At 44.7% G+C, this 22,775-nt stretch overlaps 1 protein-coding gene across 1 annotated transcript in view; it reads left to right on the forward strand.

The window, feature by feature from the left end:
* The first annotated feature begins 1,100 nt into the window (after window positions 1-1,100).
* Window positions 1,101-22,775, forward strand: part of FAT3 (FAT atypical cadherin 3) — a 407,707-nt gene continuing 386,032 nt past the window's right edge. Inside the window, exon 1 of the mRNA XM_057422587.1 lies at window positions 1,101-1,164. The gene's annotated coding sequence lies outside the window, so the exon portion shown is untranslated. The remainder of the gene's footprint in view (window positions 1,165-22,775) is intronic.

Below are 22,775 nucleotides of genomic sequence, written 5' to 3' on the forward strand. Positions count from 1 at the left end.
GGTTGGTTTTGTTTGCTCACTTGCTTTTTCACCTTCACACTGTATTACAGCAGCAGATTGACCATGGCATGAGAGTGTTTCATGGAGCTGGTGAAGAGCACCACGCTGCTGGACCTCATGGGGACCTTCTTACCTGTTCTTTGTTTTAATGATCTGCAGCCGAGTGGGTGACATCAACAAAGTGAAAGAGCAGCAGACTAGAAACCAAACAAAATCAGCAGCAAAGGACGGAAGAGCTGAAGGCAGACATTATTTGAAGAAAAAGAAATAAAAAGTGAGAACTATGTGAAAGGAATCTCTATTTCTTGAGTGAGATACCTGGTCAGGCAGGGGCCTGGGCTCCATCGCCGGAGAAGGAACCAAACAGATGATCAAGGAGGTGTCTCATCACAACATCCTATTAAAATAGGCAGAATGGGAACTTGGACATCAGTTCAAATGCGCTGAAGACACTAAATATATTTCCTCGCTAGTAAAGCCAAAGGAAGCAGCTCTTGGGAGAGCCTTGGACAGCGGAGTGTCACAGGCAACCCCAGATTCAGGGCTCAGCAGCTTAACTGCGCTCCCAGGCAAGTTGCACGGCGCTGGTACCCGGGAGCCTACCCGGAAAGGGCTCCCCCCGGGGTTAAGGGGGATACCGGCTGCGGGGACCAACTCCCGCGGCACCGCTCCGAGCGCGCACAGACCCGCGCAAAGCCGGACGGGGCAGGGGGACCGCGGCTGGTGAGCGCAGAGCCACCACTGCCCGCCCGGCCAGCGTCTTCCTCCGGCGGCAGGAGATGGAGCGGTGACCTCGGGGGGGAGACACCCGGCGCCTTTCCGGGAGCGGGTGACCTTGGAGCCAGTCCCTGAGGAAAGAGACCTCTCGGGAGCGGCTTCCCCGAGGCCGGGGCGGTGGGAGCCGGCGGCGGGCGGGGCCGGGGCGGGCGGCGGTCGGTCCGTCCCTCCCTCCCTCCCTCGTTCGCTCCCTCCCCGCGGGCTGGAGGCGGGTGCGGGCCGTGCTCCCGGCAGGCTGCGCTGTGCTCAGCGCGGTGCGGTGCAGCGCAGCGCGGCGGCCGGGTGGGCATCGGCCCCTTGCAGCGCCCGGCGCGGCATGGAGACCCGGCGCGGCATGGAAACCCGGCGCGGGAGGCGACGGGGCGCCCCGCGGAGCTGAGCCGGCCGGTGCGTACCCAGCGCGGACCGGGAGAGCGGCGCGGAGGGGCGGCGGAGAAACTTTCCTTCAGTCGAACTCGGCACCGAGGGCTGCGGCCGCGGCTTGGGGCAAACTTCTGCTGCGGCTCAGCAGGGAGAGCAGCGGGGCCGAGCGCGGACCTCGCTTCGCGCTTCATTCCCCCGCTCCCTACTTCATCCCCCGCTCCCGTTCCACTTTGCCCTGCAAGGTGCAGCGGCGAGCGGCTGGCCCCGGCTCGCTCCCGCCTCGCAGCGGGTTTCGGCTCTCATGCGGGAGGGAGCGGCGGTTTCATGTCTTAATGCTTCCCTCGCTGCTTTTTAAATGTTTTTTTTTTTTTTTTTCTTCCTTCTCTTGCCTGTTTTTTGGTCGCAGGGAGCGGGCGAGGGAAAGAGGGGGTGTGCGTGTCTGTCGCTGCTCTTCAGCTGCAGTTGCTCTTGGCTGAGCCTGGGGACTGCCTGCAGCTGCTGGGGCTGAGGAGGGAGGGAGGGAGGGATGTTACCGGAGGACCTACCTCTTCGTATTTTTATCTATGTATGTATCTACATAGGTATTTCCCCCCTAAATTATTTCAGAAGGGGGGGGGGGCTCGCCTTGCCTTCGCCGCTCGCATAGGGGGCTCTGGGGCAGAGGGGAGCAGCCGTGGTCCTTCCCCGGTCCCACCGCTCTTTGCCCGGGGTGGTGGCTCCGGATCCCATGGGACAGCAGCGGGATGTACCCCTCCGGGTCCACCCACATCCCCGCCGTGCTGCCGAGGGACTGGCCCCGGGACGCCCGGAACTCGTCCCGTGTGTGAGCGCCTGTGTGTGAACGTGTGTGCGCGGTGAGGTGCCTGCCTGCGGGGGACCGGCTCCGGTGGGAAGGGGAGTTAAACGTGGCTTTCCCATCCTGAATTTAAGCTGTTAGAGGCAGTAATCCAGTTTCCCCTGCCCACTTCTTGAACCCCGCTGGATTATTTACAGGAAGAAGAAAGAGAGCCGCGCTGCCCCGAGAAACGCATCAGTGGGTGTCTTTTTTCCTTTTATTTCTTTTATTTTTGGTTATTGTTCGTGGTGGCTTCGTGGCCTTGCTTTGTTGTTGGGGAGGATTAGGGGTTGCCGAGTGTTCCTAGTCCCAGATCCAATTAAAATAAATGCAAGTAAATGGGACATAAAGAGAAGTCGGCGCGGGCATCCCGGCAGAGGCACTAAAGCATCAAGGTTGGTTAAAAGGAAGAGACTCGAGGGAATGAATGCTTTCCTTCGTACTCATTTGCTTTCCCTTTGCAGCGCTGTCAGACAGGCTTAGAGAGATGCATTATTTGATCGACGTTTCGCGGATTCTTAACCAATCTCTGTCCAGAAGAAAGAAAGAGGGAGAGAAATGTCTTTCACAGGCACAGGCATTTTAACTCGTCTCTCACTTAGCAAATGCTTTGCTTTATGAAATTGATTTGTGCTCTTAGCAAAGGAGAGGGTGAATGGAGAGTGCAGAGCAGAAGTGCTGTACCATTTCCTAGTCGCTGCACGGACTGTGTGCTGTCACTGGGGGCTTATTCCTGGTCTGGAGCAGTTGTGGGAAGGGTATAAGCATTAGCTGAGAAAGCAGAACAAGGCAAAATAACCTGGATAGTTCTTGCTTCCTTTCTTCCTCCTGATATGCCTAGGGCTTATCCTTCAGTTGAACAGAAAGTTAGTTGTGTTGTTTGGAAGGGACTTGGTGGTGGATGCAAGGAGAGGAGGAATGATCTCTCTGGAGCCTGAATGCTTGCCTTTGGAGAGTGCTGCTGAGACAGAGTTTACAGGTGTGATCTTTGTGTTCAAAACCACTGGAATCTTGTTGAGAGAGCCAGGTAGGAGTCAGTGTGTGCTTCAGGGCTGGAAATGATGGATATCCCTCTGCCTGATCCTTTGGTGGTGCTAGTGTTGTAGGAAATCAGCAGGTTGGCTGTACTTGCCTTGATGCAGTAAATCACAGTCTTTACTTTTGCTCCTTTCTTCTTTTTAAACTTGATTCTTAACATAACATTTGCTGACATCGTAATGACTGTGTTCTGTACCTGTGTGCCAATGGCACCACGCAGGATGCTGTCCTGTTGCTGTGCTGTTACGCAATGTGTGAGGAGCAGTGATGGGGTATAACTCCTCAGCATCCCTAGGTGCTGGCTTGCTCTGTTTCTGACACAAGGGCCTTCTATTCCATCATGTTATGTTGTCATGATTCCTACCATCAAGTTGTGCTATTGTGACCTGATGTACTCTGGTTGATGGATTCTGTCAAACACAATGAAGTGAGCAATTAGGAGAGGGTCAGGGTATTTAGCCATTGCTTATTAGAAGCAGTTTGTAGCTGCTGTTCCACTACAGATGTATTTCTGTGCTGAGGGCTCAAATGTCTTCTGACACATGCCAAATACACTCATACCACTTTCATTTATAGTCGCTCTTTTCCTGAAGGGCAGAAAGTTGGTTAGGATAAGGTTTGGTTTAGCATGGTGTGCCAATGTGAAGCATCATACTTCTGGATGCAGGTTTGAGTCCCTTACAGAACGGCAGTATCTTAGATTTCTTAACTGTCTGATGAGTATTTGGTTACTTATGTGAAGGGTTTTACGACTTCTGCCTGCAGTTCATAACACAAAAGCTGCTGGCACTGTTCAGACCTTTACAGTGCTGGCTGGAAGTCCCAAGGCAGAATGGGCAGGGAGTCAAAATTGCTGTGACAGAGGTGAAGTCCTGGCTGCGCTGACTTCAGTGGGAGTTCTGCCATAGATGACAATGGGCCAAGTCCTCAGACCAGAAGCAGTCCTCCCTTCTTGTTGGTAATCCTGGTGTATGCCGTGGGGAAGCTTTTGCTTTTCTGCTCTCACCCAGACTGTGTTAGCTCGGAGAAGACAGAAGTCTTTTAGGATGTCACGCTGTGCCTTTCACAGGCACAGGATTCCCGGGAAGGAAATCAGGGCAAATAGGAATGGAAATAAAACCCCAAATGTGGACACATGCTGACTGTCTCGTTGTTCGTGTCCTGACTCATTCCCAGGAGCTTGGATCAAGCACTCTGAACCGAGCAACATTAGCTTCTTGAGATTGCGGTGGAGGGAGCTGTCAGTGGCTGGAGCCAGTGCATCCCCAGTCCCTGCTTCTGCATTTGCAAATTACCAGTTTAGTGACAGATGTTCAATATGTGAAGCAACAGTACATTCATTAATTCAACCCTCCTTAGCCTGTGCATGCTGAGTTTTCTATGGGGATGTGATCTAGTGAGCTGTTCTAGGAGACACTTTATATATCTGGCATCCAGATAAAGTTTTATGTGAAATGACAGTGACAAATGGGAAGTTTTTGGTACTTGTTTTTATGACATGGAAAGTGTGTGATGGAGAATATCAGAATTTGCATTTAATCAGTGCTGGTTGAAAGCTGGTCCAGGTCATGGCCTTGTAATAAAACTGATCTTTACAACAGGAATGTTTGCCTCAGTTTATTATAGTCAGTGGCATAGAAGAGGATTTGTTAATACACAACAAAAGTGTTGTCTGGAATTGAGGTATTTGGATTGTCCTGATACTCTGATTTTTATTTTTTTTTTTTGACAGTGGAAAGACTTTGGTGTCTGTAATTCCAGTGCAGACAGATTGCTTTTACAGCGCATTCTTTTACTGTACAGTCACCCTGGACTTTAAGGTATTTTGCTCATGTATGGTGACAAAAGGAATGAAAATAAAAACTAATGTGGGTCTTCATGTTCATCCTTCTGTCCTTGAAGAGGCTTAAATAAGGAGAATATATTAAACAGTTTTATACCTTGTTAGTGCCTCTTAGCTTGTTTGCTATGAGAATTTATGCATCTAAACTGAGAAAGTCCTAATTCTCGTTTGATTTAGATAAGTGCATTGGCCTCATTTTGTCCCAGTATAAAAAAACTACAGATGCTGTAACACGCATCGAGTCAGACTCTGAAGTCAGATGGTAAAATCTGGATGAGTGGATCAAGTAAGTGTTGGGCACTGTTAGTACTGTCAGGATGCAAAAGATGGCAGTGCTGTGAAGAGGGATCCAAGCAAACCCCGCTGGGCTGCTGTTCAAACCTCTCCTCTGGGATCTGCACACACTTCCAGCTTCTGGGTTTGCTTCTTGTGCAATTCAAAGGCTTGATGCTAACAGTTATTATAGCCTTTGCTCTGTGGGTTGTCTGGACACTAAGTACTGTATTCTGTTTAGTGCTTGGATTTGATGGTGGAGTTGAGAGCTGGACTTGCTGGATTCTGGACTAAAATATGCACCATGTGGTGGGTTGAGGGACACACTGCTCTTAGCTTGTTCTTTTTTGCTCAGCTTCATATGAAAACTGCAGAATACAGAGTAATTTGGGGTGAAATTGATGGCCATGGTGTTAGTAGCGAGACTATCATCGATCTCAAAACCTGGTTTCACTCTTTTCTCAAAAGAATCAAGAGCAGACCTTGGTGTGAGGGATGTAGTGGTTTGTGTTGGAAAATCCTCTGTTGTCTTATTGAGCTGTTGTTGATTTTGCTGCTGTTCTTGGTGCATGAGCCTGGCTACTATAATAATTACACCTAAACGTGTCTGTGCCTGTCCTGCCCATCATCCTCAGTAAATCAAAGCATGGACCCTGCAGGCACTTACAGCAAGTTAACAGAAATGGAAAACACGTGTGGCTTTGCCTGGGACAAAGCAGTATATCTTTTTTTTTTTCTCCTGGATGATGACACTACTAATTGTACAGCTGTCAGTGCATGGGTGTAACTTCCTTTAACATCAGTGAACATTGCCTTGATCATTACATGCATGCCAACTCAGCACAGCCTCTGGTGCAGGGGTGATGCCCCTCTGCTCCTGCTGATTTCATGGCTCCGTCCCTTGGCTGCAGAGGTGGGTTTAGAGATGCATCAACACATGGGGTAGCTTCTGGGCTGAAGTTCTCCTTCCCTACTGTCTGAGTGCATTTATGTCTGTGTCAAAAGGCATCTGGGTTAGCATCCCATCCTGTGATGTGTTGGTCTTTCCAGGCAGGTGGCCATCAAACAGCTGAGTTAGAATCATAGAATCCTGGAATAGTTAGGGTTGAAAGGACTTCAAAATCATCTAGTTCCAACCACCCACTTCTATGTTTACTGCAGCAGGTGGGGTTTAACGCAGACTGTAATAGGAGTTGGTTTTGGGCTGTTCAGGGCACTTAAAATCTTGCCCTGCACTACTTCCAACTCCTTACCTTGGTCCTGTAGAGCACCTGGAGAGCGAAAAATAGTTTCAATGACTTCCTGTAGTGCTGGTGAGAAATGGTCTGTCACCAGACGTGGAAATGCACAATACAACTTGTCTTTGCTTGCACTGTGCAAACTGGCTGTAAATAACATTTCTTCTGTGTCTTTGCAGCCTCCAGAGGTTATTCCAGCTGTTGGAGGAAGCCTACTGAGAGGAGGTAGCTGCAAGTTTAATAGTAGCTTCAGGACTTGAGTGAAATCAAAATCCAAACAATTTGATAGAAATTATATGAGCTTGAATGTTGTTAAAGGTTAAAAGTGAGCCCTCTTCAGAGCAACTATTTTTACATCTTAAACTGTTCCACATCTTAAAATAAAGGAGCTGATTAATACTGCTAAATAACATTGAACATACATTTTATTTTTGCCTTCAAACCATCTGAGCGCTTCTCATGACAATGCAGATTACATTTAGCAACAAGTGCATATAATGACTATGTAAATGTCAGGTTTGCTATCAGATGTGTTGCACTGGTATCTTTTTAATATTAAACATGATTATGTCCCATATTGCCTAAATAAATCACAGCACCCAGAGTCTTAAGAGGATGTCTGTGTGTTCTGCTGTGGGGTGAAATTATTTGTTGACTCTTCATATTTAAATAATTAGTTAATAATGTTGAGATGTACATGTCTGAGGTTTTCTTGTTTCTTTTTGAAAGCTGATGTTTGAAATTCATTTGCATCCTCTAAGTGGTGATTAAATAATGGCAGCTTGTGCTGTAGTCAGGTGAGTGAAGTCACTGCCTGCGTGGCTGCATCTTTGTGGTGTGACTGCATATGAGATGGCGTTCCCAACTTGTGTGGGGATGATGTGGCTTTATGGATTTTCAGTAAAGTACAGTGCAGTGCATATGAGACGGATAGACTGGCAGTCAGTAGACCCAGAGCTGAGGTTGTTTGTGGACATTGGAACTTAAACAGGGAAGTTCAGGTTAGATATAAGGAAGATGTTCTTTACTGTGAGAGTTGTGAGGTACTGGAAAGGGTTACCCAGAGAAGTGGTAAATGCTCCATCCCTGGCAGTGTTCAAAGACAGGCTGGACAGAGCCTTGGGTGACATAGTCTGGGGTGAGGTGTCCCTGCCCATGGCAGGGTGTTGGAACTGGATGATCTTAAGGTCCTTTCCAACCCAAACCATTCTGTGATTCTATAGTAACCACATAGATAAGGCCCTTAGAGACATGGTTTAGTGGTGGACCTGACAGTCTTAGGGGAGCAGTTGGACTTGATCTTAAAGGCCTTTTCCAGTTGAATCTGTGATTCTGTTTTTTTCTAGAGGTTTGCTGTGGTATTTTTCAGTCGAAATCCAGACATCACTCTTCACCATTAGGATCTTGAAGGGAGCCTGATTGCTGGTTTCCTTTGGAAAAGACCAGCCTTTTTGTTGGTTTGTTTGTTTGTTTATTTGTTCTTGTGCTTTGGAAAAAAAAAGTAATTTTCTGTTCCTGCTTTGCCCTTGATAGTGGGTTTCCATATTATTGTAGTGGTCTGGACCTAAAAAAAAAAGCCTCTGCTGCCCAGAAGGAAATGTTCCTCTGGGTGGAACAACAGTAGCAGTAGTTATTACTATTGTTATTTTAAAACTGAAGGTTTTCATTCAGGGCCAGGATGCAAAGAGAGTGAAAAGGCAGCTGCTACTCTGCAGCAGCCAAAAAGCCTCAAAGTTATCAGATACTGTATAGCTGGAGGGTGACATGAGGGGCAGCATGCTGGGAAAGCATCCTAGCACCTCCTGTCATTTGCCCGGAGCCAGAAGCTTGGATAATGCTGGAGTTCCTGTGAATTTTCGAGGAGCAGGCTGGGTTTAAAGGCTTGTTATTGACCTTCCATGTGTGGACACAGCTGTCTCCAAATGATGTGTGAGCTTTGGATCACCTCTGTTGCATTGCTGGCCTGCCTTGCTGCCCTGCAGCAGGCTGCTGGCCCGCTTCCCTCTGCTTTGCACGGCAGCATCTCTTTGGGAGGCTCTTTACTGAGTATGGTTTGCGCAGGGAATATTTAAAGGTGCCCATAAGGCTCCTTTGGTGTGGGTTATTGCATTAGTAAAAAAGCAAAAGTTGTGATACAGATCATTAGGGCTATAAGCAAATACTCTGTGTGCTTTTGCAGCCGTATCGTGAGGTCAGGAATAGATGGTGAGGCATGTGTGGTGCTGACAGGGCTTGGAGAATTGTCTCGTGCCAGTATGTGATGCATCTGTTTGGCAGTGGTTCGTCTTTGGGTGGATTCACACGGTGAGGTTCAGTTGGCTTCATGCTGGGGCCCTGGTCCTCAGCTTACACAGATGCTTGGACTCTGCTTTGGAGCAAGCCAATGGATAATACAGACAGACAAAGCCTCAAGGGCCCTACTGGAAATTAACCCGTAAGTGTTAATCCATAGGTGATTCCCTATGGATTAGTAGAGTATAGGGGAAAATATATATGTTAAAGCAGCGGGATGCAGAGTTCAGTTTCTTTCTCTCTGCTTCCTCAGCTGTTTCCAGAAGCTGCAACTTGGGTCATCCTTCCTAGAGCTGTTTCCCTGTGGAGTTGTTTGGTGACAGAATGATTCTTGAGCATTAATAAATATGAGTTGACCCACTGCTGACTTCTTCAATTGTAGGGTATGAGTGTATGAAGGCGAAGGGGAAATTGGAAGGGGAGTGGGAGAGGGTTTTGAGATGAGTAAGGAGTGAGTAGAGGGGGTACTTCCACGTCTGGGCATGGGTTAGTGAACATTGAGGAGCAAAGGATGGGAAGAGAAACAGTGGGAGGGTGCTGGTTTCTGATGGTGGTGACTGAGAAAAGGAACATGGAAGTTCTGGGGTCCTGGACTATACTAGGTACCTGTCTGGGGAACGGGGAGAAGGAGAAAGATGGATAGGCAGTTGTAGCTATATTAGTGTTTACTTTAGCTGGTTTTGTTTTTCTTTTTTTAAGCTCCCTTAAATACCTGAGATTTTCAGCATGGCTAAAACAAAATAGTTAATGTCTTTCTTTGGTGTGCTTAGATTGACAAGCCTAAAATGTGCTTTCAGACTTAGTTTTTCATTAGCTAACTGTATGTGTAAGCAGGAAGTGTGTCTGCACATAAATTCTGGGAGACACTGATGTATGTAGGATCTGGCTGAGACTGAAGCAGATTTGACTCTTATCAAAGTGTTGGTAACTTTAAGCATGTTTCATCCCTTATGTTACTGTTTTGGTGTTTTATCTGTAAAAATTGGGACGATGGTGATAATAATAATAGCAATTTTACTACCTATTCCCAGAAGTCTTGACTAAATCATGATTGTGATAGGGAGAGAAAAGCTCAGGGAGTGTGTTGCAGAAATCCACATTGCTTTGCTCTATGCACATCACATCACTCGACTCTTCTGAGAGATTTCCTTTGGCTTTGTAATTTCTCGTCTTCACAAATACTACTTAGCCAAAGTATTTATAAGACTAATTCAGCATTCCATCACTCCTGCACATGTAACAGATCTATCACAGTCTGCTTGCAGCTTACACCCTGCAAGGGGCTGATCTGCCCAGCGTACTGGCCTGGCTCACATCTGTATCAGGGGCGTCATGGGCAAGAGGAGGGGATCTGAAGCATCCTGTAATGATCTCTTGTGCACGTAATTTACCTTTTTCACTTCTGTTGCTTCTCATCTAGTGTGTGCTCAACCACAGTGAGACATCCTCAGTGCCAGCATGGAAGAGAGCTAAGCCTTTTACATCAAAAGTCATCTGTCTCCCGATTGATGTGTTGCTGGAGTCTTAAGAGCATCATTACTCATTTGGGAAGTCCTGTTGCGTATGTCAACCCTGCCTCTTGAGGGTTGTTCGCATATTGTTATCAGGACCAAAATTGCTCTCTAGAGCCAGAGGTTAGCCCTCCACTGAGTCAGGAGCTTGTGAACCAGAGTACATGTGGTGGCTGCTGAGGGCTTGCCCAGGCAGCCTTGTGCAGGAGGCAGGCTGGGCAATGAGCTTGTGACAGTCACACTGTGCTCAGGGCCATTCTTCCAGGTGCCCTTCAGGGGTTGTATGGAGATGTGCACTGGCTTTAATAGGAATCATTAAGCAGAAATTATGTAGGTCATTATCCTGTGTGGAGTGGGAGTTCTTGTGCAGTGCCTGTGTACATTGAGGACTGTGGCTGTTATTGTGGTGCATCCTTACAGAGTTTAAATAATGTTGCATTTATGTGTTTTAAAGCTATTCATAATAGGACTGGCCACCTTCAGGGTGCACTTTTTGCTTGGGCTATCTTTATTGTACTGACAGCATCACTGTACTTGTTGCTGAAATTTAGTCCTAGTTTGTACTGTCCTCTTAGTTAAGTAGCTCTTGGCATTCATGGAGTCGTTTTCAATCCACCTCAGTGAAGCTGAGATTAGAATCTGATTCTTTGAATTTCAGACAAAAAGAATAGTGACTTCTTGTGAGTGTTCGTTTCCCTGCCAGTAGAGGCTGGATGACTTAATCTCTGCATATATCAACACGTTGATCAAGTTTCACAGCAAAGTATCTAGGGGTTACTATAACAAATATTTAAGAATGTAAGCCTGGGTTGTAATTTAAGGCCTCACTTGGTTATACAGTTCTGAGTATAATGGGAGTGACAGCTCAGGGCTGGATTTTAGGGCAGCTTTCTCTGCAGTAATATTCAGCTGTAGGTCTATCAAAACAGCCTTCTAAAGCCAGAGCTGCCTGTGGCATGGCATTTGATCAAATATGCCTTAATAAAATCAGTGTGAGGTTCTACATCCAAAGGAAAAATCAAGTCTTTGAGTGTATCTATCTCCCTTTCACATACCTTTTAAGAAATCATAGGGCTGAGATCCTGTGGAAATTACAAAGTTAGGTTAATTCTGTACGTGCTTCCTGAGGGAGATGTGGCTGGTTGGTTTGCTCTTTCCTTCCTTCTGTTTGGGTGATGCAATGAGCATAAGGCTGAAGCTTATCTCCTGGGTGGAGATGGGAGCAGATCCTTTTGCAAAGTGATTACAGAGAGGCTGCTATTTACAGAGCAGGTTTTGAAAAGGAACCATCATGCAGATGCCATGCCTTGCAAATGGAGGTACTTCAGCTGCTTATTCTAGCAGGTCAACCCCAGGTGCAGCTGAGAGGAATGAGGTTGTTGAGATCTAGATGCAGAAATGCTGTAGACTGTAATTCCCTATTGCCAGTCAGAGCCTTTCATTTGAAGTAATGTTATTTTATCACAAGACAGACAAAATCACAGGATTAAGCTAAAAATGCACCAGACTGTGGGTTTTAAAACTATCAGTCAATCTGTTAATTTTAAAGAAAACCCTTTTCTAGGTTGCTTTCCTCTGCTGATTCTCTTTTAGTTCTTAGTGTCTCTTCTGTGGCCATTCATGAGCTGACTTTGACGGTGGGTCGCTGGGGCAACAAACAGGAATGAGAAGTGTGGTTTTTGCCATTGTTTCCAAAACCAATAACTCTTTTGTCCCTAAGGGTTTTGACCCTGAGTGGAGCAGATTTCATTGCTGGCTGTATTGTGAATATATTAAAGATTTGGCTTTTCTGTAATACCCAGACTTTCAAATCCAGACAGAGATACTCAGTAGTTAGGGAATGAAGAAGTAAGTCTGCAACAGTTCTCTCAGGGAAGCCGCTTTACCATCCTTGACCATGTATTGGGGTGCTTCCTATTGAAACAAGAAACTGAAGGGAAAAGTGGCAACCCTGAAACTCTAACAAGTTTTGGGAATATTTCCCTAATTCATTTGGAGAGAGATGTTATTGCCTATCATCTTCAGCTCTTGCATTGTACAACACTTCAGAATCTCTGGGGGTCAAGCTTTCAATGTAAGTGTAAGGCTGGTGCGTTCGTCTCGCCTTCAGCAGTAAGTCCCAAAGCTGTATCTCTTAGGGAGAGATTAGTAACAATCCCTCATGCGTCATTTAAATGGATGGACTTGTGCTCCACAAAGAATCATAGAATGGTTTGGGTTGGAAAGGACCTTAAGATCATGTAGTTCCAACCCCATCCCATTCCATGGGCAGGGATGCTTCACACTAGACCATGTTGGCCAAGGCTCTGTCCAGCCAGGCCTTGAACACTGCCAGGGATGGAGCATTTACCACCCCTTTGGGCAGCCTGTTCCAGTGCCTCACCACCCTCACATTAAAGAATTTCTTCCTTATATCTAGTCTGAACTTCCCGTTTAAGTTTGAACCATGCAGTGGTACTGCAGGGACACTGATTCGGATTTCAGTGATAGAGTTCTCTACTGAATTCCCATGAAACAGCTAGTACATCTTGGCAATTAGTGTGTGGGTGTTTCAGAAGATGAACCTTCAGAAGGAGAGAGATTATAGAGAAGTTTGATAGGAATGACTGATAATGAGTCAAATGCTGCTAAATGGCCTTGAACTGCTGCTGTCTGGTATGGTCTGGTCTTTACAGCCACCCGCTTCTAGGGGCTTGGTTGCACTTACGTGCTGGGGACACAGCTTCAGCCCACAAACATGTACTTTGTTTCAAAAAGCTTCATGAGGAAGGACAGGATCCTTGCTCGTTTCCATTTTAGGAATGCAGGAATTGAGGCAGAGGCAGATGAACTGACTTGCTCCATGGCCACACAAGGGTTAGTGGTTGTGTGAGGTATGGGACCCTGCTGCCTTCAGGTTTTTGATGAGCAGCAGACCATGCTCAGCAGTTCTGCCAAGAGGAAGAAGGCATTACAAGGTAGTTGCATAGTTTCCTGTGGTGGGAGCTCTTTACTTAAGATATGGAGACCAGTCCTGAGGTGGGTTTGGTGGCACTGCACACCTCTAAACTCCTTTTGTGTTGGATAAAACCCTCTTCTCTGTTTTGCCGTAGGCTGATAAACCACTTCGTTCCATTTGAACCAGTATCTAATGTGCCCACTGGTTTTGTTTAGGATCAGAATGGCACAGAGATTTGTGTGGGATGTTTTGGGTCCAGATTCCATTGCTGCCACCATTTTTTCTGTTAATCCAGTTTGGCTGGAACCAAAGAATCACCTGCATTTTCTATGGAAAATAAAGCTTTGTGATTTCAGCCTTTGGGGTTCTCTTTCCTCTTGTCATTTTATTTAATTTGCACTGTCTCGGGCTGTGCTTGTGCAGAGTGTGTATTTATATGTATAACAGGGAGTACATACAGGAAGAGAGTAAAGAAGTCCCAGTTTGTTGCTTTGCTGCTCTCAAGTCCCTCCAGCAGTGCACGCGCTGGCTACCTCCTGACTGTGCATTGCATGAGCTCAGCCCAGCTCTGCACTGGTAGTAAAGTAAGTCATGCAGATTAGGATGTTGTGCATGTTGGTCTAACTCAGGGTTTCCCTCCTACTTTTCCCTGTCTTTTAAGAAGCACTTAATAACAGCATAAATGTACTTAAGTGGTATTTCTCTAGAGGAAAGAGAGCCAGACTTTCAGATAGTCAATAGTCACCCATGAGCCTTCATAGAGGGGCAGTATACCTAAGTCCAGGCTCTGAACTGGTGTCCCCCCAGTGTCTCCTGAGTCCTTACCATCAGCAGAGCTGAAGATAAAGGAATTCCACTTATGAAGAGTCGCCCCAGACTAGTAGCAGAGGCTCCGTCTGTGGTAAATGATAAGCACTTCCAGGTGGGATTCCTTCCTTCCTTCCCAGGTAAGGCAAGGCACTTGGGATGGGTGATTCTTGATGCTTTTATAGACTGAAGTCAGTAGAGCTGATTAACTTAGATTAGATAGATGACATTCAGCTGGCTAAAATCAGATGGGAAAGATTACTCACCATCTTGTGTGGGTTTCGTGAACTCTAGTAGCACCAGCTCACTAGTGTCTGTTAGAAAAGGATTCTGGTGAAAGAAAAGAATAAAGTCTTTATAGGTAAAAAAATAAGAATAAATAAAAATGTAGAAGAGAGAGACAGTGCCACTGCTGTCTCTAAAATAGCTTTATTTGAATTTGAAACCCCATGATGGTTAGCAGTTGCCAATGTGCTTTCCTGGAGATGTCTGCTTTTGAGAGCATGTGGGCGTTGTGTTTTGTGAACGTGGGGTTTGGATGAAGGTTCTTGACAAAGGTAAGCACACTTATCTTACTCGAGTTGGGAAGCAGCAATAAGAAAGGAGAAAACAGTTGAAATTAAGAGAAAGAAAATTCTACTAATACATGTCTTTGTGGTAGGAAGTAGGTCAGTGAGCTGAGGGACCCTAGACAGACTTGCAGTTCTCACACAGAGAGGTTGGAAGAAAGATACTGAAGCAGAGGCGGTGATTTAATCAGGGGTTGATGGTGTAAAGCAAAGGACGCTGGCTATGTAGACAAAATTTCAGGAACCATCTCACATTCTGATTATGGAAATAAAGATAAAGCTGATGTCAGCCCTGCATTCCCATGCAGAGACAGACAAACCCGTTGTCTTTGGGTTTTATGGATGGAGGGACTGCAGCACATTAATTGAGGCCGTGCCAAATTACTGTATGGCACATGTGCTTGCTGACCTTAGTGTGTGGCACCAACTCTGTGTGTGTCCCATGCCACTGCATGGGTGGTGGAGGAACTGTGGGACCCCCTATGTAGGGCTGCGGTCACAGGCTGTGCGCAGGGATTGAAGAGCCCTGATTTGGGACCTGCAAAAAGCCGTTAGTGCCATGAGCACCAGTTCCCTCTCTCCAGTGAACGCAAGGGTAAGAGTCCAATTATTTTGCACATAATGAAGAGGAGGACTGGAATTTGGCAGGGCAAAACGGGAGCTTTCTCGTGCTTCCATTTTGTACTGGGAGACCTCATTAGTTATGTGGTTATGAATGAAGTTCTGGCTCTTGAAAGTGCTTGAAAGGAGTCGGCGATCATCATGGTATCTGGGGATCACATAAGGTAGTGTAGAAAACAGGTTGCTGGGGGGTGTGACTATATCTTGGCTTTTTTTGAAACATGCTAGGACTATAGGAGGAGGAGAGTTATTTATGGGTCAGAATATGGACATGCAAATACAGAATTACAACTTAGAACCAAATTTATTAGTATTAACCATACCTTTTTAGGAAGAAAAAATTCAAACCTATATGCATATTAATGTGTATTAAATGAGGGATAAAAATAGTGATATTTCAATATAGGGAACTTGAAACAACTGAAAGAGCTGAACTATTACTGCACAGGGGCGGGATGCTGACGAAATGACAGCAATAGGTGGGATGAGCATTGGTACTGATGAGCCAAGAATGCTCTGGGGATGACTGGTGGTTACAAAGCTGTGGGATGAGACTTGTGAGCACCCTAGGGAGCCCAGTCTGCTGTTTCAGTGGAGGTATGATGAGGAAATCCCAAGTGATCCATTGTTCTGAAAGTGGTTTGGAACCTTTGGAACCTTATTACTTATTTTGTTGGTTGCTTTGGTTTTGACAGAATAGGACTTTCACCCAAATGGAATAGTTTAGGAACATTTTAAAACTTAAGAATGCACTTCTCAGATTTTCCAACTATTCCAATATTTTTTTTTTTTTTCCAATTCTTTAGGGGACAAAGTGCAAAAGAAATAACAAAAGATGGTTGTTGCACATCAAACTTGAATGGGACACTAATAAAAAAATAAGTGTGTACATGCACAGAATTAACAAGCATTCTTAGCTATTTTTTTTTCTTATTATATCTGTATAAATTTAACATGGAGAGGAACAGCAAGCTGCGTACTTGTTTACTTTTCACATTAATGAAGCTCTAGGTTGAAAGAAGATGAACTTATAAAAACAAAGTGCTTCATGGCATTGATTTCTCTAGACGCTAACAAGGCAGAATTTGAGTGGAGATGACAACAAAGTAATGTCTCCATGGGCTCAAATGCCACATTACAGAAGATGTCAATAAGTTAACTTAGTTGTCCTGTTACTTTGCAGGCTAAGGAATTTAAATACACAATCTCTAGAATCTTCTAGAGGTATGTCAAAACAGTGGTGCAGCACTAAAGGATTATGACATATTAAAATCATTCCTTGGTGTATTACAGGGTTATATTTTAGAGTGGATAGTTTTGGAGAAGAAATCGGTCTTCATTTAATACACAGTTGTATGGGAGAATCAGTTGCGGGAGCAATGAAAGTCAACCCACCAAATGAGTGGGACTAAGAGACAGTTCCTGTCTTCTTCAAGTTACTGAATGAATCCACAGAAGTTTTAGGATAAATTAATTCAAGTTGTAAATTAAAGACATTATTAGAGGCATGGATGTGGCTCAGGTGCCTTGGGAGGGGTGTAGCAGTCTGTCTCTGCCACTGGATTTTGTCCCTGCAGCCTGTCTTATGGGGGATTTTAGAGCTACCTCATTGCACAAAGCTCTCAAAATAAACTTGATGTTTTGGAGTGTCATATTTGTCTGTTGGTGGCTTTGTTGCAATAAATTTACAATAAAAAGGACACACATTTTCCTTTTTCTTTTTCTTCCTTCCTCTTTGTGGGTGCTTTGTGTTCAACCTGGGGTAGTAGCATGCAGCTGGAAACATCCCTCATCTTATATGGTGCTAACTTATTTAGGCTAGGTACTCTTGCATCAGGTTGTTTTTTTTTTTCCCAGTTGTAAGCATTGGAAGTATGTTTGTGCAAAAACATTGGCTTTAGGAGGCAGTGTGCAAATACAAGTGAAAAAGTGACCTAATAAAATATCTAGTATGAGATGAAGCTGTCTGAGAGAGATTTTATCTTCACTGTAAAATATCAGCCTAAAATTGAAAGTGGAAAATACTTGGTATGCTCATGGAAATGAAGGAAGCAAAACTGGAGACTGTAATACCATTAGTTGATAACACAGCTCCTTACCAGTATTCCACTGTAGGAGAGAGTCCTCATCAGCTCAATGAATAAAGAATATATTATATGCTTTGGTGTGGATGTTAGGTTGCTGTAGTATGGGTATTTCTAATGCAAGCTCAGGTTGTAGTTAGGGTGAAGTCTTCCTTCCTTCCTGGGACTGTTACCTGGCTTTGCCTTTCATAGCTTTAGCAAGTCAGTGGCTAAAAAGAACCCCAAAATATATTTTGGTTGGGTTTTTTTTTGTCTTGCTTTCTGTCCAGTAAAGGTATAACCAATAACTTTGAACTTATTCAGTCATCCTTGGAATTAAATTTTCAGTATATTTTTTAAGAGGTTGCAGGTTTTTCACTTTGCCTTCCCTATTTTATAGAAGTCATGAAAAACCATCATGTCACATGTGCCTTTTTGGGGTTTTCTGATTTAGCATCTTCATTCTGATATATCTGCTCTAAGCTTGGAGGAAGCGGGGAGGTGACTTTAGGGACACTTTTTTTCCTGTTTCTGAGTTGGCCTCAGATTAATACTTTTATTACCTTCTGGAATCCAGAGAGATAATGCAACTATGGGGAAGTAATATCCGTCTATAAAGAGGTGAGTAGAAAAAATATGTATCCTGCAGAAATAGAATAAATGTTAGTTTACATTGCTTTCTGTATTTTGAGCTTTGAGAAGTGATAGGGTGAGCTGTTGTTGCAAGCTTCTAGCTAATCTGATTTTTCTAAGGTCTGCTTTCTATTATAGTCAGGCAGACTTGCTCCGCATTCAAGTTGCTAATTCTTGACACACAGGATATTTTCCTTCTCATTAAAATGTATTTATTGTCTAGTGTGAGGTGTCCCTGTCCATGGCAGGGGGGTTGGAACTAGATCATCTTAAGGTCCTCTCCAATCCTAACCATTCTGTGATTTATTTTACAGTGTGAATAGCTTGCTTACAATGCTTCTTTTGATCTTTGGTAATGTTGCAGACTCAGTAAGACTGCTAGCATAAAGTGGTGTTTATCTCATTTCAGTTTTGCATCCACCATTAATTGGACCCAAATAATAGAGCCCCTTTGCAAAAACTGGTTTAGTTTGCTAGGTCCCAATATGATGTCCAGTAAGATGCAGGTATTATTAGAGCTTGGAAGTTACTCTCTGTCTGCAATTGGAAGGCTTCTTCACATGTTTCCATGATTCTATTTGCATTTATTGGGTTTTAGGCCTTTTAAGAAGTTTAGGGGGAGGGGAGGAGCAGGAAAGCTATGGCAAGAATTGTGAAGTTTTTGCAAAATGTGATATTTCTTTTTTCTAAACTTGAATTTGAAATATCACTATCACTTATGTTTCTAGGGCAACAACTTAATGTAATGCAGATCGGCAGCTGAAATACTTTTCCTAGCAGCTGGAGAGTGAAGTTATCAGGACCCACGATCTGTTCTGCAGCTGATACTGGGAGCTCTGTGGTTGGCAGGGGTGGTGGTTGGTCCTCCTGCTCCCCATCGTTGCTGGTGTCCTTTTGGGGAGCAGCAAGCAGCACTGAGTGATGCCAGAGTTATTCCACAAGAGCTGTTGTAATACAGGATGCTGCCAGTTCAGGGGAGTGAATAAAATCAGATTTCCTATAGCTCTGAGTCAGGAAAAGCAGGGAGGGAGGAGGTGACAAAGTGAGCTTTCTCCAGCAACTTGGATTGCAGAGGAATGTGAAACTTTACAGTTTTCTCCCATCTCGCTCTTGAAAGTTAACACAAGAAATAGGACTGGGAGACAGCTTTCTGACAGAAATCCCAGAACCTTCATTCCCAGAAGCTGAGATAGCGACAAGAAGCTGGGTGCTCAGCAGGGAGTTGCCTGAGAATTCTGTTGACTGAGTTAAATCCTCCAGCAAGCAGGTGTTGGGTAAATGTTTTGATTCTTTGCAGCGTATATTTGCATATTTGAAGCTTTCTGGTACTTCTGGCTCACTGTAGTTTGCCCAAGTCTTAAATTGAGCAAACCAGCAAGGCCCTTATTTTTTTATGGGATCGCTGTGTAGCGGTTTCAAGACGTACATGGGCTCCTCATTGCGAAGGTCTGACTTGTCCTACCCACATCTGGGGAGGTGGTGTATCTGCAGGTCCTGCCTGTTCGCATCTCAGTGATAGCTAAAGGTAACATCACACCTGAAACAACATGAAGGAACTTTTAACTGCTGCTCTCCGATCATCTCCAACCCTAAACCATTTTTTACCAACACTGCTGATGGGTCCCTCTTGCCCTTCCCAGCAGGACTTGGACCAAGACTAGGACTCCTCTTTCTTGGCCAGGGAGAGTAGATGTGGATATAACAGGTCAGGCTGGAGCAGCAAGCAGCTCTGGCCTTTTCAGAAGGTCCTATGAAGCATTTAAAAGGTTTGATGGAAAATGAGGCTCTCTATATATGTAGTAATATTTGTTTATAGAGGTTACTTTTTTTTTCCTTCATTCAAATATGCCTGGGGGAATGGGGGTGAAGGAGTAGAAAACATGTTGAGAGAGTAACACGTGGTGCCTTGGAGCATTTTCATTTTCTTGATTAAAAAAGCTTTTCCTGTGAATTTTTCAGTTTTGTCACTTCTCATTTGCTGGGATCATGAAAGATGATAATATGCTCTCTGTAACCTTCTTCAGTGTATTTTTGTCTGGTACATTAATGGATTCCTTAGTACTTGAGGGAAAGCAAGTCTCAGCGTACCAGTTGCAAATCAGAAGGTGGAAGTGGTGTTATTTTTTTGTTCCCAAACTAACTCAAGGTTATGCATGTGCAAAAATAGCTTTAGGCTACAACAAATATTTTCTTCAGCAGGTCTAGCTCATTTTATTGACATATTGTTTTGTAAACCGTGGGTGACTTGCATTGTTCTCAACCAAAATAACTTGCATCAATCAACATAAGAGGGTAATTAATTTACATATATTCATTGTGGAAATGTTCCAGACTTTTTGTTACTTTGGAGTGCTAGACTTGAGAGGGGGAAAGTGCAATAACATTTGCGGTTTGTAGTTTGTTAAGTTATTCTTCACTCTGTTTGTGCAGGAGAAAGCGTTGTAACCTTAAATTTGAGCTTGGCATAGTGTTGAATGAAAATAAATCCAGAGTTAGGAGTGAAATTGTGTTTTGTGACTGTGTTGCCCATCACTACAGCCTTAAGAAGATGAGGAGAGGTCGGCTATTGCGTGCCATAGCGAACTGTAGTCCAAAACACTTGTCAAGAACAAATGCAAGAGAGTTAACTATTTCTTTTCTGTGTGAGAATCTGATGCCAGCAGAGGAACTATGGTAGATACAGAGCCTGATGAGTTTTGTCAGGGGTGTGCGTGATGCTTCACCTGTAAAGATGAATGAACGCGTGCGCAGTGTGTTGTCTTTGAATAGGCAAGTGCTGGCTCCTGTTTGCATGAGGCAATGGAAGGTCTTGGGACCACCTGAACTTCACTAGTCCATCACTGAATTGGAGTTAAAACAAGTTTCTGAATCTGATGAAATGCAGTGTGGTTATTGCTATGGATAGATTGACAGGAGGCAGCTTTGGGGAAGTGAACTTGTGTCTCTGAAGGTGTAGTGTGATGCCTCTTCCTCTCCTCCTCTGCACCCTGAATATCCTGTGTGTATGACTTATTAATAGCTGTTATTTTGTCTTGTTATCTCCATGGGGTAAGGGAGCAGTGAGGCAGGATGTTCAGAGGCTTCATGTAAATGGGTGCCACACACAGGCTATTCAGGCAAATCGCTTTACCCATGCCATCATTATGAATAAAACCTCATATTTTTAAACCTGAGACAATGTAATGCAAAAACCAGCCTTTCCTCATTTTACATCATGCATTCTCTGTTCAAGTGCTTGGTCTGTTACCAGCATATTATACATTGCCACTGTTACCTTAATTCCTCACTTTTAAGCGCCACTGGAGAGGATATCGCTGGAGGTGAGAAAGCTGCTCCTAGAAGAAGGCAGGGCATCAGATGGGATTTGCTTGACATCAGTGAGGGCTATCTTTTGGGAAACAAACAAAACACTTTTCTTTCTCACTGTTTTAATTCTTTAAATGGTTTCCTGATATTTTACATGAGGAGCTGTCCATGAATGGATAGCATTCAGGCTGATGGTGTTGGCCTCTCTTGCTAGTGGCTTTCTGATGGAGAATATAGCATCACCTGTGCCAATTTATTATCCTCCTGCCAATGGGACTGCTGCTGTGATTAAGCTATTGTGCTGTAAGGCTGGAGTTGGGTTTTCTGGCTTCAAGCTCTAGTCCTGAGATGAGAAGTCAAGATGTAACTGAGGGACACAGCGGTACTGCCTGTGCTCACCAAGCCTAAGCAGCTTCTCCATGACCAGTACTGAGAAGCGGCAGGGTTAACCCAGCTCACTGGTAACATGCCTGAGTTGCAGAGTATGTGCTGCCTACTGCTTGCTTGTAATCCTCGATCTCCCTCCTCCTGTGCCCATGGAGAAACCCCCTGCTTGCATGAAGTGATGTTTTCAAGCTGACTGTACGGGTGGTGGCTTTGAGCCCCTATTCTTCCTTCACTCAAGCTGGTAACCCTCCTACTTCCCAGCAACACTCGGGCAAAATCCAGCTGAGTACCAGTGAGCTCTCCAGGGCCTTCCTGGGTTTTTCCTGGATACCTGAAAGAGAGTAGAAGAATTTCCTGGTTTGCTGGCAAAGAACCAGAGAAGTGCTTGACCCAGCAATGAAGAAGTCCTTGTGATTATTCACTCAGGGGCATTAAAGGCAAAGAATGACAAAGAAGGTTATATAGACATATGGGCGATGTGGCTGTTGGCAGGTTGGCAAGACTGAGTTAGTCCCAGGTTCTCTTATCTGTGCTAACTCTGCTGGGGAGTGTTGAGCTGACTGGAAAAATGCAATTGTGCTTTCAGTAGCTTGCAGAGATTGAAATCTGGCTTTACTCTGTACCAGTCTGAATGTGCTCTGCTTTCCTTTCCATGAAATCAGAAGTGTCAGGATACTGTAATTAAGATGTCTTTTTTGACTCAAGCATATTTTCTCGTCCTAGTTACTTTGAACTAAGTGATTCAGGGGCTTGAACTTGGGCTGTCCGCATCCCAAGTCAGTACATTTCTCTTTGCTCTGAGCTTAATTGATATGATCTGCAAGCAAAAGAGAATTTCTGAGCTAATCTATTGAAAGCCTCTCCTCAGAGCTGCAGTTTTTAGTCTCTTCCTAGAAGACAAGTGATGGGTGCAGTAGATGGTGCCAAATACAGGGACCCAAACAGTACACCCACGCTGGCAGAGACCACGTACTTCCAACCTTGCTCTTTGTAATGACTTTATGCAGTATGAAAATTCATGAGTATTTTATTTTCCTTTGGGTTAAGGAATCATCAGATCAGCTGTCTATCATTCTGAGAGTGTCTGGATGCATTCTGTATTCCTCTTCCATCTCGACTCTGTTTAAAAGCTTCTGACTAGTATCCATTGTCCTGGCAGCATCCATTGGACTCTTTGAAGAGCATGTAAATGACTGAGGCCCAAAGCCAGCTGGTGCAGTGCTCACTGAGCATTGCAATGCCTAAATAGGCATGAAGGCTGGAGCTGGGTTGCCTAAACGG

Source organism: Pezoporus wallicus, unplaced genomic scaffold (assembly GCF_028554395.1).
Source record: "Pezoporus wallicus isolate ANWC-B61680 ecotype Strahan unplaced genomic scaffold, APGP_CSIRO_Pwel_v1 contig_8388, whole genome shotgun sequence".
Classification (NCBI taxonomy): Eukaryota; Metazoa; Chordata; class Aves; order Psittaciformes; family Psittacidae; genus Pezoporus; species Pezoporus wallicus.